Genomic DNA, 16,048 nt, shown 5'->3' with positions numbered 1-16,048 from the left:
GTAACATTAGCTGCATATTGCCCCAAATGACTGAGGATTTGGGACCAATGTATAGGAGGTCAGTCAGGGAAGGGAATAGTAGTGCAGAGCTTATGAGAAGTTCACATTGAGGAGGAAAATGGCGCTGTCCTTTCCAATTGGCATGATGCTACCACTCCCTTTTATGTATTGCTATAACTTGACACATGCTTTCCTAAAAATCACTGTGAAATTGTACAAATTGAAAAAATGGGGTTCAGGCACAGCACTCAAACTTTGTCAGTGCAACATTACAAAACTGATAGAAACTAATTAAAAATGGAGTACAGTTTGCACGCATTAAATGGTAAAGAGATACACAAATATTACAATCAATGTAGCACTTTACCTTGAAGAAGACCCACAGTTTGAGGAAGTGGGAAGGGTTGCAGCTTGTGAATTGTCAGATGGCAGGGTGTCTTGGTTCACTTTGTGTTGCTATAACACAATACCACAGACTGGCTAATGTATATAAAGGAACTTATTTCTTACAGTTCTAGAGGCTGAGAAGTCCGAGGCTGATGGGCCCACATCTGGTGAGGGCCCTCTTGTGTCATCCCATGGTGGAAGGCAGAAGGGCAAGAGAGCAAGATGGGGACCAAGCCCACTCGCACAATAACTGACCCACTCCCGAGATAATTACATTAATCTACTGATGAGGGCAGAGCCCTCATGACATAATCACATAATCACCCCTTAATGAGCCCACCTCTCAACACCGTTGCAATGGGGATTAAGTTTCCCAGAGTAACAATGGGTTATACTACTAATAACTTAGTTCCGACCTTTAGTTCCGCCTGTAAATTTCATAAGGGGAATAGAGTTGCTGGTAATGAAGTGTTGAGTAAAATCCTTGCTTTGAATCTCTCTGTTCCTAGGCCTTTATTCATTCAAGATAGAAACTAATCTTTGGCTTTTCTTGTGTATATAACCTCAAGCTAAGACATGGGAAAAGCAGGTCTTTATATACATCTTTTAAGTCGAAAGTGAAGAGATCTTTTAGGAAAAGCAGCAAGGACCCTTCCTGAAGGTAAGGTATTACAGGAGTGAAGTAGTAGGTGTGGCAAGGTTACCAATGTCAAGCCTTTCAGGGGGTCAAATAATAAGTATCCCTTGATATGCCTTATCTATATGGCCCAAATCTTTTAGCTATTTCAAGGTTTGACCTTAAATCTTTATGTTCTTACACTTATGGCCATAGGCCCAGGATGGGTAATGGGTGATAAGAAAACTGAACTGATGATGTTGACCTCTTTAAAGAGCAGAGGACTCCTATTTCCTTAACTGTAAGCCCTGTGCTGTACTGTGGCATGAATGAGAAGACCAACATTACTGTAATTGTATAATAATAGCAGCAAGGAAGTTCCATTGCCCAGCTAGGGGACTGCAGGATCATGCAACCATTGCAACACTGTTTCTGGCACTGTTCAAGGGCTTTGGTTAGTAACCTGTTTAGTCTTCTACATGAACTCAATCTTCAGAACCATCCTATGAAATACAGACTCATGGCCCCATTTTACAGACCTTAAGAAGGTCATATAGGCCAGGCGGGGTGGCTCACACCTTACAATCCCAGCACTTTGGGAGGCCAAGGTGGGCAGGTCACTTGAGCCCAGGAATTTGAGACAGCCTAGGCAACATGGTGAAACCCATCTCTATGTTAAATAAAAATATTTAATATATTTTTTTAATTTTTGTTTTTTGAGACGGAGTTTCACTCTTGTTGCCCAGGCTACAGTGCAATGATGTGACCTCAGCTCACTGCAACCTCCGCCTCCTGGATTCAAGCGGCTATCTTGCCTCAGCCTCCCAAGTAGCTGGGATTACAGGTGTGTGCCACCACGTCCGGCTAATTTTTGCATTTTTAGTAGAGATGAGGTTTCACCATGCTGGCCAGGCTAGTCTCGAATTCCTGACCTCAGGTGATCCACCCGCCTCGGCCTTCCAAAATACTGGGATTACAGGTGTGAGCCACCGCGCCTGGCCTTAAAATATTTTAAAATAAAATTAAAAATTGTTACAGATAGCTAGGAGTAAGTGGTAGAGTTAGGATTGTAGCCCGGCAGGCTGGCTCTGGATCCGGTCTCTTCCCCATGATCCTACAGTACATCACTCAGATTTCACCCACATTTTGAATTGCCTATAGGAAGTTCCATTCAGATAGAAAACCCAGACACAAAACATTCTGTGAAACTCTGTGTCTTCAGCACTTTTAAAATTTTTGTTCACTGTTATTTTCAAATTTAAAAACCCTACAAACCTGAAAAGAGTGATCAACTCCACAGTTATCATTAATCATGTAGTATTGTGCGTGTAACTGCTGAAGCTGTCATTTTTACCACTTCCGCAAGAACTATTGGCATCATCTAGGGTTTGTATGGGAGTTCTGGAGCTGGGATGGCCCTTCAGAGTTGAACCAAACTGAGACAGGACAGCTGGGACTTTATCCCAGCATTAGCCAGTCATTGGCTACAGGCCACTCCTTTCAAGGAGGCATAACCTTGGGCAAGCTGTCCCTGTGAGAGAGGCTAGTTCCCAGTGATGGACACAGTTATATGCTGATTTCCAGTGAAGAATGCAGCCATGAGCTACAACTGCGAGTCTGCAGCAGCTGACAGTGCCGGTAGCGGGAATGGGTACATGGGACCTGCACATGCAACTGTGGTGCCATTTTCCAATCATTAAAAGAAAAAAGCTGGGAGGCCGGGTGCCCATAATCCTAGCACTTTGAGAGGCTGAGGTGGGAGGAACACTTCAGCTCAGGAGTTCAAGGCTGCAGTGAGCTCTGATGGCACCACTGCACTACAACCTGGGCTACAGAGGGAGACCGTGTCTCGAAAAAAAAGGTAAAAATTTAAAAAAAGCCTATGCCACGTTGTCTGCTTAACAAGGTCAGAACCACGGTTTCTGCTGATGTGTGTACTAGCTTGTTAGGGCTGCCCAAACAATACACAAACTTTAAACTGGGTGGCTTAAACATCAGAAATGTGTCTCACAGCTCTGGAGACCAGAAGTCCAAATGGTCAGCAGGGTTGGTTCTCTCTAGGGCTTTGAGGGAAGCCTCCGTTCCTGGCCTCTCTCCTTGGATTGTAGGTGGCCATCTTCATGTTCACATGCTTTTCTCCCTGCACACTGTATGAGTCTCTCCAAATTTCCTCTTTTTATGACACTGGTTATATTGGACTTGTTCTCACCTTAATGACCTCATGTTAATCGGACTAATTACACCTGCAATGACCCTATTTCCAAATAAGTTCACATTCTGATGTACTGGTGGTTGGGATTTCAGTGTATGAATTTTGATGGGACACAGCCCATAACAAGTATGTTTGGTCATTCGGAACAGAAGCACTGTATTGACCCTTGACCCCTGACTGGCCCCTGCACGTCCACTCCCAGCCCTTCTCAGTCACTGTTCCTTTCCCTTTCCCTCCTTCCCTCCCTCCCTTCCTTCATTCCTCTCTTTCTTTTTGAGATGGAGTCTTGCTCTGTCACCCAGGCTGGAGGTTAGTGGCATAATCACAGCTCACTGCAGTATTGACCTCCCATGTTCAGGCGATCTTCCCACCTCAGCCTCCAGAGTAGTTGGGACCATAGGTGTGCAGAACCACACCTGGCTAATTTAAAAACATGGTTTTTTTTTCTGTAGAGATGGGGTCTTGCTATGTGTCCCAGGCTGGTCTCGAACTCTCCTCTCATTTTCAAGCTCCCATTGCGTTCCTGCTCTCTTTTGTCTTCTTTGTTTCCCTATAAAGTTAGATCGTTGTTTTTTCCCATTATAAAATCTTTTAAATGATCAAAATTCCAGCAATAAAGTATATAAAAGCTATTTTTAAAAATCCCCTGACAGCTTTCTAACAGACTCCTGCCTTAATATTGTGTGGCACTGCCTTCTAGACACCTCCCTATTTTTATTCTGTCATTCAGCCCCCTTTTCTCCTCTTCCCAAACCAGGAAAAGTCTGAGTTTATTATTTTTTTGAGACAGAGTCTCACTCTGTTGCCCAGGCTGGAGTGCAGTGGCATGATCTCGGCTCACTGCCAACTCCACCTGCCAGGTTCAAGCGATTCTCCTGCCTTAGCCTCCTGAGTAGCTGGGATTACAGTCACCTGCCACCACACTCAGCTAATTCTTGTATTTTTAGTAGAGATGGGGTTTTGCCATGTTGGCCAGGCTGGTCTTGAACTCCTGACCTCAGGTGATCCACCCACCTTAGCCTCCCAAAGTACTGGGATTACAGGTATGAGCCACTGTGCCCAGCCAAAAAGCCTGAGTTTATTGTTAACGCTGACTGCCAGCATTTTTTCTCCACACTTCCAATTCTTTTACGCCTTTCCCTTTCTAATAATACAGCCAATAGCCTTCAGATATTGCAGAAGGTGTCTTCCTGGCCTCTGAAGTCACTTTGCCCTTAGGTAAGCCCTTGGGGACACTTGCACCATGACTTAGGAGCCTGGCCCTTCCAGAGGGTGTGGCTGTTTTGCAACCCTCCAGTGACCTCTCCTCTAGCAGAAGGTGAGCCCAGGGTCCAGGCTCCTGGCCTAGCCAGGGCCTGAAGCCATGAGATTTCTTTAATTCGAATGACCCCTTTTTTCCTCAACATCTTCATCTCTTTCTCCCATAACTCAACCCGAAACCATCAACCAGAGGCTCATCACCCAGTTCTCTCCTTCACCTCTCTCAGCCTCAGCCTGATGACAAGGCACAAACGGCCCGGCCAGGCTCTGTACCTAGGGTGGGCAGAGCCCATGCCTGCTTCCAGATCCTGGCAAGCTCCACCCTCCCACGTCCTGCCTGGACTATTTCAGTAGTTTCAACTGCTGTCTCTGCCACCAGGATCTCCCCTCAGGCCACTATCCTTGTGGCTGTAGGGTAAGCTTCTGAAACTGGCTGGATTAAGTTGCTAACCTGCATTAAACTCTCCCTTCACAGTCTTGTCTGGAGTGTGACTGGGGTTGAGCTTTCCAGGCTCTGGTTGGCCTTCAAAGGGAAGCATCCCGCAAGATCCCTCAGCCCCTCTGAGTCCTTGACTCCTGTACAGCACAGCCTGATGGGGGCTTTAACTCTCATCCATCCATTCATTTGTTTATCCAGCCAACGAGTTTTTATTTGGTTTAATATTTAGGTGCCAGGCACTATCCACGATTCTAGCACTAGGACAGCAGCAAACGAAATAGCCCCAATTCCCTGCCGCATGGCACTTCTATCCCTGTGTGCTTCAAGAGCCTTCCAGCTGGGTTCTTGGTTCCACCTGAGAGACAGGCCTGCCCCACTCCATCACAACGGCTGGCACCGCAGGCGATCCGACACATTAGGTGAGACTGTCTCTTCATATCCCTCATATCTGGGATGCTACGCTGGGCAGGCATCAACAGCTGTAATGACCACGCAACCCCAGTCACTTACCAAGCAACCACAGCTTGTTCTGTGCCCCAAAAATCCCCAGCTCTGGCCGGGCACAGTGGCTCACGCCTGTAATTCCAGCACTTTGGGAGAGCAAGGCGGGGTGATTGCTTGAGGCCAGGGGTTTGAGACCAGCCTGGGCAACACAGCAAGACCCCATCTCTAATATATATATATATAAGATTATACATATATGTATAAGATTATATATATGATTTTACATATATATATGATTATATATATTACATTATATATATGATTATATATATTAGATTATATATATATTATCTGCAGGGATCTATTTTTATATATTACATATTTTATATATATACACAAAAATAAAAAATTAGCCAGGCATGGTGGGACATGCCTATAGTCCCAGCTCAGAGTTCCCTTCGAGGCTTGTTTTCTACGCTGCAGAGCAGAATGCCCGAGGCAATTAGGCTGAATGCTGTCCCTGGCAGATGTGGCTGGCTGGCCATCTTGGTCCTAGACCTCTGGGCACTGAGTGTAGACTTCTCACCCGGCAGAGCTGCCGCTCAGAGCTCAGGGCTTGGCCGGCACTGACAGATTGTACCACTAGATGACGCTTGTGGATTACATTTGCTATAGTGCCTTGGAAGTTGCAGCAAACAATTGCTGAGTTTCCCACTGTTCAGAGTTGATTTCACATAGTATTAAGCTTTTATGTTCTATCACACTTCTGAGTGTCACAAGTGTCCCCGGTTCCCTGACCTTTGCATCTCTACATCCCTGCCCCTAGTCCTTTGTGGAGGAGCCAGGAGGAAGAGGGGATTCCTGCCTCACTTTCCCTCCCGTTTCCAAAGCCCTCCTCCCCCAACCGCCCTCCCCCTCCCTCAGTAGCAACAGCCTTTGCCTCTGCAAGTCCCCAGCAAAGTACAGTACAGGCTGGCAGTGGGGATTTGGGAGGATGTTCCAGAAGACCCCAGCTCAAGTGTAGGGATTGTTAAATGTTTAGTTCAAGCCATGGCTGTTCCAGGTGGGCCACCAACTCCTTCAAGTCGGAGATGTCAGGCCCACTAAGGATGTGCCTATGGCCACAAAATGCCAAGTTTGCTTACTTTGATGCATCAAAGGAACCCACATGTTGGGCGAGCCTTCGGAGCCACACAATAAAAGGGTTAGGAAGGGTTTTTTGTAGGGTTAGGTTGTTGAGGTGGGCTTACCTGGTTAGGGTTGGTTGGTTGGAAGAAAGGGGGCCTTGGCTGATTCATTCAGGCTCAAAGCAGGGATCTTTTTATCTGTAGGAGGCAGTTCCCCTGTGGCTTTGAGAAACATTGCTTTGTGACTTTGTGGGTCTATTTTTGTGTTTTAGAAGTTAAGATCTTGAGGTGGCAGTCAACTGGTTTCTCAGAGACCAAGTCTTAAACGTGCTTGTATCCCACAGTGAGTCCAGCTGGGTGTTTTGCAAGCAAATTTTTTTGTTTGTATAGTTTTTTTTAGCAATGGGGTTTCACTATGTTTCCAAGGCTGGTCTGAAACACCTGGGCTCAAGCCATCTTCCCACCTCAGCCTTCTGAGTAGCTGGGACTACAGGCACATACCAGCTACAAGCAGTTTTTGAATGTGTTTTTTTCTCCAAGAAGCTTTCTGATTTACACCTAAGATAGGGATTCACCAATTCACCAACATGAGACATTGTGTCTCTGTCCTCCACCTTCCTAAGATACCTGGCTTTGTGTGTGTGTGTGTGTGTGTGTGTGTGTGTGTGTGTGAGAGAGAGAGAGAGAGAGAGAGAGAGAGAGAGAGAGATGCATTTATCCTCCCCGTTTGCAGGTGAATTTTCCCATGAGGTATCACCCTTTGGCATAGTCCTCCATTTGGAGAGACTGGGTGAGGTGGCGCTTCCTTTTCTTTGTCTTACACTGAGCTTTGACATTAGAATATTTTGTCCTTTGGCCCCAACTTTACTTAATTTGATGACACTCCCTCTGCAAGGGTCATATGCTTCTGACCTCTCTCTGCCAGCCCAAACCCAGTCCAGGCCAAGCCTGTGGTCATGGTATCTGTGACTATGATCACATCCCTTCCTGTTCCTGTTGGCTATCACAGCCTCATTCTTGGTACTGGATAGCTTCCAGCTGTCCTGCCACCCACCATCCACCCTGCTCTGCACCTGGAGGCTGATGTTCATGGACTGCCTCAATGCTTCCCCTGCCTCTTTGCTTTGTGGTCAAGCAAAGTGGAGCGGAGAAGCCTGGGGGAGGATAGTGGGGTCAGGGTAGTCCTTCCTGGGCTCATTTCCTGTCCAGTTACCTCTGGCGGGCTGAATCTCCCAGCAGAGGCTGGAGCCCTTGAAGGGGCCCTGCACCTAGCTTGCCCTCTCTCTCTAGGTCTGGTTAACCGCTCCCTCCTCTTGCCTTTCCCCTTTGGTTCCCGGGAACTGGACCATCCCCTGGCTATCCTACACCTTGTCCACACCCTTGAGCATGCCACCTGCTCCCTGTTTTGACCCTGCTGACAGGTCTTTTCAGTCTCGCTCTTCTCCCAGGCTGGAGTGCAGTGGTGAGATCTCAGCTCACTGCAACCTCCACCTCCCAGTTTCAAGTGATTCACCTGTCTCAGCCTCCCAAGTAGCTGGGATTACAGGCTCCCACCACCACGCCTGGCTTTTTTTTTTTTTTTTTTTTTTAGTAGAGATGGAGTTTTGCCATGTTGTCTAGGCTGGTCTTGAACTCCTGACCTCAAGTGATCCATTTGCCTCAGCCTCCCAAAGTGCTGGGATTACAGGCGTGAGCCATCACCCCTGGCCTGCATCTTTTTTAGATCCCCACAGCCTAGCACAGAGCCTGGCACATAACAGATGCTCTGTTGGATGGGCAAACTAACACCTCCCCCTTTCTATGATTCTGGTTCTCTGGGGCTTGTCCTGAGATAGGATGACCAGAACTCCACACATGACTCCAGGGGAGGCAAACAGGATAGAGTATTCATCATTCATTCATTCATTTATTCATTCATTCATTCATCCAACACATATTTATGGAGCACCCACTCCATGCTGAGAGTACTATGGTGAGCAATCCAGACAGGGCAGTTTCCTGAGAGAGACAGGCATGGATGGGATTAACATAAACTTGTGAGACTACAGCAGTCAGCTTTGAAGGAGCAAAACATGGTGCTACAGAACATGTGATGGGACTGAGCATGGTGGAGAGTCACCTTATATGTGCACTGTGAATAATTCTAAATCCCAAACACATCTGGCCTCCAGATTCTTGTTAGAGGCCAGTGGGGCCAGGCGTGGTGGTTCAGGCCTGTAATCCCAGCACTTTGGGAGGCCAAGGCAGGCGGATCACCTGAGGTCGGGAGTTCGAGACCAGCCTGACCAACATGGAGAAACTCCGTCTCTACTAAAAATACAAAATTAGCCAGGTGTGGTGGTGCATGCCTGTAATCCCAGCTACTCAGGAGGCTGAGGCAGGAGAATCACTCGAACCCAGGAGCCAGAGGTTGCAGTGAGCCGAGATGGCGCCATTGCACTCCAGCCTGGGCAACAAGTACGAAATTCCGCCTAAAAAAAAAACAAAAAAAGAGGCCAGTGGACCATCCATCTCTCACATATTCTCACTGAGGGGGTCGGGGCATCATACTAGCACATTTAAGTATGCTAAAAATGATAGTCCTACTGTATAAAGCATGATTCCATTCTGGTAGAAACAACAAATGGTTTTTGAGCACCTAGACAACTACCAGTGTTCCAGGCACTGAGGATAGAGCAGTGAACAAAATAAGGCCTCTGCGTTCACAAAGCTGACAATATTGTATAATTTATTTATAATTTATAAATTAATTTATTAATTTATAAATTAATTAATTTATTAATAAGGCCCTGCTCTGTCACCCAGGCTGGAGTGCAGTCGTGTCATCATAGCTCACTGCAACCTTGAACTCCTGGGCTCAAGCGATACCCTAGATCTTCTCGTCTCAGTCTCCTGAGTAGCTGGGCTTACCAGCATGAGTCACCACCGGCCTTTTTTATCCTCTAAAGAATGCATACATGCATAGATTTGCAGATAAGAAGCCCTGGAAAGACAGACACGAATATTCTAAGTGCTTCTTTCTAGATAAAGGTATGATGAGTGATTCTTTTTCTTTTTTCCTTCTCCACATTTCAAACCTGCAACGCCTATGACACATTATTGAATTAGGTTTTTCTTTCTTAGTTTATTTCAATGTATTAATTTTTTAAAATTGACGAATAGTAATTAGACATATTCACAGTAACACAGTGAGGTTCCGATTCGATTTAGGTTTTTTTTTTTTTTTTAAGTGGATGGTGGTCTTTAATTAGTCTTATGCAGTTCTCAACCCACACCAGCAGAGAGCGCTGTGCCCGCAGGACTCGGGCGGGGCCGTGCCGCGCTTTTCTCCCCAGCAACACCCGCCCGCGCACAGCCCTGGAGGCGCGGCCTCGCGGCATCCCCGGCCAGGCCTCTCCCCGCCCTGCCCCCGCTCGCCGAGCGCCCGGCAGGGGCGGTGGCTGCGGCGCTGCGCCTCGCCCGCGCCTCGCCCGCGCCTCTCCCCGGCCGACCCGGGCGCAGCGGGCGGGGCCCGGGCAACCCGCCCTCCCCTCACCTCCTTGCCCCGCCCTCCCCGAGCCCTCCCACCCAGCGCGGGGTCGGCGCGGCTGCGGCTGGCTCGTACTTTGGGGCCGGATGGGGAGACGTGACTGCCGCGGCTCGGGCTGCGCCGGGAACAGGCGCGGGGGTGGGAGGGGAGGCCGGGCTTCGGGGCACCTGGCGGTCGAGGCGGTTGGAGGGGGCAGCGGTCGGGCCCCGCCCCCAGCACCGCGTTCCCAGGCGCGGGGGAAGGGAAATGGGCGCCTCCCTGGCGCTCGAATCCTGCCTGGGCCTCGGCGAGTGCGCGCCAAGCCCGTTCCTTCCGCTCCCTGTCCCGCCGCGCCCGGGCCGCCCCGCAGCAGGGAGAGCCCGGCCTGGGACGGCGGGCGGGTTCCCCTCTGGTCCGCAGTAGGTTGCCAGGGCCTCTTTTCGAGACCAGGTGAAGAATTTGTGGATTGGAGTCAGATCCATTCACAGTTCAATCCTGGTGGTGTTTCTGTCCAGTCTCAGTTTCCTGATCTGTAAAATGGGAAAAGGAGTATCTTTCCTTCTAGTAGTCCCACGGGCTGTCGCATCAGGAAGCTTGTGACCTACAAGGAGAGGTGACAGGGAGAATCCCAAGAACAATTACCAGGCTTTGTTTTTCTGCCGCCAGTGGCTAAGAAGGAGCAGCACTGTCCAGCCCGCCATCTAAGAAGGGGCCATTTCTGGACCCTGCTCTGTATTTCCAGAGGCTGTTGACAATCGCCTTCATTTTCTTTTTCTTTCTTTCCTTCTTTCTTTCTTTTTCTTTTATTTTTTTTCTTTGACGGCTAAATAGTACTCCATTAGTATATATGTACCACATTTTCTTTTTTGACAGAGTCTCACTCTGTTGCCCAGGCTGGAGTGCGATGGCTTGATCTCAGCTCACTGCAACCTCTGTCTCCCGGGTTCAAGCGATTCTCCTGCCTCAGCCTCAGGAGTAGCTGGAATTACAGGCATGCGCCACCCCACGCCCGGCTAATTTTGTATTTTTAGTAGAGACGGGGTTTCTCCATGTTGGTCAGGCTGGTCTCGAACTCCTGATCTCAGGTGATCTGCCTGCCTCGGCCTCCCAAAGTGCTGGGATTACAGGCGTGAGCCACCGTGCCTGGTCAATCGCCCTCATTTTCTTGCTAGGAAATACCCTCCAATAAATACTGGGTACACGTCACAGAATTTTCTTTCCGTGGTGGGATTCAAAGGGAGAAAAGTGCAGGAGTATTCCAATAACATGCTTTCTCTCTGGGTTTAAAGCCCACACCCCCAGGATTAGGCGCGGCTTTTGTAGGACTCTGATTCCCAGGCTTAAGCAGAAAAACACAGAATCCTAGGCTCTTAGCGCTGAAAGTCAGAGAGGACTTGCCCTACCACTTTTAACTGCTGATCTACAGATTTCAGCTATATGGCGTGCTGGTTGCTGCTTCAGCAAGTTACTACATGTCTCTCAGCCTCAGTTTTCTCACCTGTCATATGGGAAAAACACTGCCTGGTGGAGAAGGGTCTGGTGCTCAGGAGTCTCCTATTTTCACAGAGCTTCATGAGTCCTTTAGGCAACATTGTCCTTTGTCAGGAAATTCTTCCTATTGTTCTCTTAGACCCTCTAGGCTCAGGGCTGTATTTCTGCTTTTCAGTCTTGGAAAAGGATAGCTGGTCACCTCCTTGGTAACCGATGTCATTTCCCTTGCAGCAGGGAGGCCAAGTTCCTCAGCCTGACTTTCCCTCTTCTGGGTCCTCCTCTATGAACCCTGTAGATCCAGGAGGTGGGGATGGTCAGATGCTGAGTGAGGAGTGGCAAGGCCCAGACTCGGAGACTTTCCTAAATTTGTGAAAAGAGTTATTAGCAAAACAGGAGGAGGGGAACAGTCACTGAAAATTCTCCCCATGCTGAGCACTGCTAGGAGATTTATCTCAAGACTCCCAACAAGAACCTTTGGGGCCAGGAATCATCACCTCTATTTTCCCAGAAAGCAGAGGACCTGTTCCCCAGATCCCCCATCTAGCCATGGCTGGGCCTCCTCCACCTCTGAGGCCCAGCGTTGCAGAGGATGGTGACACATCCGCCTTGGGGCCCCCTGCAGGGATGTGGGGTTGATGAGAACTGGCTGCAGTGCCTCATTCTCCCACCAGTGAGGTTTGTGGTGGTTATCACTAGCTTCAAAGGTCAGCTGGCTCTTGGGAAACAAATAGAAGCCTCACCCTCCCTTCCCGTTGGAAACTTTGGCCTCAGCTGCAGAGTGGATGCCTGGGAGAGGCTGCAACATCCAGCCTCAGGGAGTCCAGCTGCCCCTGGAGGTCTGCCAAGGCTGTTCTCGGGGTTTGTCCCAGTTGGGTCTGAAGGGCAGGAGGCTGCACTCTTCTGTGGCGGTCTGACCTGGACACTCCCTGGTGACCATCTCCATCAGTGGTTCTCCTCTCTAACTGCTCATTAAAAGTCTGCTGATGCCTGGGCCCCACCCCAGACCAATAAAATCAGATTTCCTGGAGGAGGGCCATGCATCAACATTTTTCTTTTTTAAAGCACCCCTAGATAATTTCAGAGTGCCGTCAGGATTGAGGGATGCTGATGTAGATAAACATAAACGTTAGTGATCAAAGGACAGAATAGGAAAAATATTTGAAATCTGGATGAAAGAGGATCTGCATTAGACAGCAGCCATCCAAGGCCAGGAGGCTTGGCGGCTGGGATTGAGCAGGACTGTGGAATTCTTGGAAGGAATTCATCTGTCTGGGAACTGGTATGACTCGGTTCCCCAGGGGCAGCGGGCGGAACCCCGTGACTCCAGGTCCTCGGTCCTCCTGGGCCACTGTGCCTGCCTCTGTGGTCTGCATCTGGGCTGTGATGCGCCTCTGAGCCTCAGGTCTTCCAGTCAAACTGGACTCCCTGCCATTCCCAGAACGCAGTCTGCTCTTTCCTGCTTCTCGGTTTGGGTTTCAGGCATTTGTTTCTGTCTGGAATGTCTTTTCCGATCTGTTCAAATCATTCCTTTTCAAGATCCCTGCCCTACTGCCAGCTCCACCAGGAAACCCTCGCCACAGCTTCTGCATGTGCCTGTACTCCACAGCGCCCTCCTGCCGCAGTGCCCAAGGTGTGCCCAGACTATAAATGCAGAGGGTGAGGACCAGTCAAATCCCCTCCTCCACCTGTCCCGGGGGCGGGAGGCACCGTGCACAGAGGAGCCTCCCACCTCTTTTGAATGCCATGGACTGTGTCCGTGTTCCAAGACAGGGTGGAAGCCTCTTCTCTGCCCACACCCCTTCCTGATAGTTCTCCAGCCCCCCTGCCGCATTTCCTGAGTGCCACGGCTCCTTGTGGTTAGCAGTCAGTGACAGGGAAGCGCTGGGACCAGGCCTTTTTACCCAGCACGTGGTGTCTACAGTGCCAGTGGAGCCTCCCCCGGAGAGGGGGAGTGGGGTGGGGAATGAAAGCTCTTCCCACAGACAGACCCAGAGTCTTAAGGGGAGGGGAAAGACCCCAGCGACCTCCGGTGTCACCGAGGCCCGCGCTGGTGCTCAGGAACAGCCTTCTCCCAATAACGTAGCGCAAGCGACACGGGGCGGGGGCGCCTCGGGCGCGCTGGATGGGGGCCCGCGGGGCGCCGCTCGGCAGTGGAAGGGGGCAGGCTTCGGAAGCGGCCGCCGGCTGCTGGGGGTGGGAGACTTGCTCCCTCCTTCAGTCGCCCGCCGTCAGCCCGCGCTGCAGGTGACCTGGTCAGTGCCGATCGCCCCGCCCCCGCGCAGCCGTCTCCGTGGGGTTTTCCGGCTCTGCGCGCCTCAAACGACCTCGGCGGCCGCCTGCCTGGCAGCTCCCCGCGGTCCCCCACGTTCCGCCGCCCCCCGGGCCGCGCGGCAGGCCTTTCTGATGAGTCAGCGGGAGCCCGGGAGCCTCCAACCGCCCCGGGCATCTGCTCCGGTGACGCACCCTGAGTCACGGGCGCCCGGGCCGCCGCCGAGGCCGAGCGCGCAGCCGGGAGCGCCGAGCGCAGCCCCTACGCCTGCCGCGGGCGCCCACCCAGCCCGGCCCGGCCCCGCACCCTTCCTCCCTCGCTCCCAGCGCCGCCCGCCCTGCACTCCCTGGCCCAGCTCCAGGCTGACATCAGACGCTGGCCGCCCGGCCACCCTCTGAGTCAACAGTTTCCGAAGCAGAGCCCGCTGCCAGGGGCGGGGAGAGAGCGCGGCCTCCGGGGGAGGCGGGGGCAGGCACCGGTCTGGCAGCCGCGGGAGGGCGGAGGTGGGTGGGGACGCCGGAGCCTTTTACAAGAAGTCACGGGGGATGGGGGAGAAGAGAGGGCGAAAACCACCCTCTGCAGAGCTGCCCGGGCGGAGAGGAAACCCGCCGCCCCCCACAGCCACGTGCTGAAGCCCTCACTGAGTGGGTGGCTGGGCCCGCCCCAGGGTGGCCTGGGAAGGGAACCCGAGGGCGGGAGGAGGGGGAGGCACTTGCTGGGAAAGGCCCTGGGCCAAGTTTCTGAGGGAGGAAAAGAACCACCTTTGGACACCCTGGGTCCCAGGGGCCCAGCAGATATTTGTGTCTGGATAACAGGGCCCCACCCAGTTCCCTTTGATGGGAGCAGCTCTGGCCGAGCCCTACTCTTGGGGACTGGTGCTGCCTGCTTGGGGTCCGACTTGAAGAACTGCACTGACCTAACCTGACCCCCTCCCTTGACCACAGACCCTGTCACCATCGTGGGATGATGGGGTTGGAAGGATGTATGTCTGAGGGTAAAGGAATTCAAGAGCCCCAGTCCACTGAGAGTCACCTTCCTCGCTGTAACAAGGCTGGGCACTATGGTCTGCCCCTGAGTTGGTGCTCAGTAACCACTCTGAGAGGCTGCATCTGTGGTTCTAGAATGCTCAAAGTGAGCAAGAGACCCTTTAAAAAGCATCTACCTGCAGGGGGACTAAGTGGCTTCTGGAAGCTTCTTTAACCCCGCAGATTTCCCTGATCACGTCAGGCAGGAAGGAAGGGTGACGTGGAGCCAGGAGGACAGAGTAAGGCAGCAAGCATCCACAGGTGCTTGGATTTCCTTCCCTCCACCCCATCGCACCCCGCCCACCCATGCCATGCCCCCCAGGATAGCAAGACAGGGCTGTCATTGGTGGGCCTCCAGCTGGAATTCACGCTCAGCTTCTTTCCGGGATTTGAACTTGTTGTTCTTTCCAAAGCCATGGTTCAATAAATGATGCCAACCTGGGGAGGGGAGGTGTCTTTCTCATCTTGCAGGCAGAAGCGGCATAACAGCTGGGTGAACAGAACCGGTCTGGATCTGTCCAGAGCTATTTGTCAGCACAGCTTTGCAGAAACCATGTGAGCGTCTCCTTGCTCCATATGACCCCCATTCAAACTCATGCTGAGAAAGAGCTCCCGGTCCACCTCTGCTGGGGCAGTCTTTTCCCAAGTGTGACTTTTCCAAGGGTGGGTGGTTCATTTCTGCCAATCTAACCCAGCTCAAAATAGCATTGAATCAGACTTCTGGGAAGCCCTGTGCTCCAGGCGCCTGTAGAAAAGAGTTAAAAATGATATCTCTTGGGAAACCAGGGGGTCTAATTTTGCTGAGGTGGGACAAGATGCAGAGAGAGCCCTGTGACATCAGAGGGAAGAAATAGTGGCCAGGGATAGGTGTGGAAAGTGTGAGTGGTGGAAGGTCCTGTGCTTTATGTGGTTGCCCTTTGGGAAGTCCGTGGCCTGGCCCAGTGGGGGGCAGGTATCCTGGGAGCTAAGGCCAGGTGTAGGAGGGGGCTGTGGCTTAAGCCACAAACTCCACAACCTCCAACTTCCACATTTTCCTTCAGGCTGAGAACCCGAACTGTCTCAGTAGGGGTTGACTCCTCCACCGTTTCTAATTCTGATTACTTATGCTTTTGGCTTGGGCCCAGCTGGATTGCCACCTTCATGAAGCTTTTCTCATGAGTTAACTTGACCCTTGGCACTTCCACTACAGCCTTTACCACGCTTTGCCTGCTTTGAGAGGCTTTGCTTTATTCAGCTTTCCTCTCCACCCAGCAGCCCACTGGGAGGCAAG

Source organism: Gorilla gorilla, chromosome 7, assembly GCF_029281585.2.
Source record: "Gorilla gorilla gorilla isolate KB3781 chromosome 7, NHGRI_mGorGor1-v2.1_pri, whole genome shotgun sequence".
In the NCBI taxonomy this organism is placed as follows: Eukaryota; Metazoa; Chordata; class Mammalia; order Primates; family Hominidae; genus Gorilla; species Gorilla gorilla.
This window is presented reverse-complemented; position numbering follows the sequence as displayed.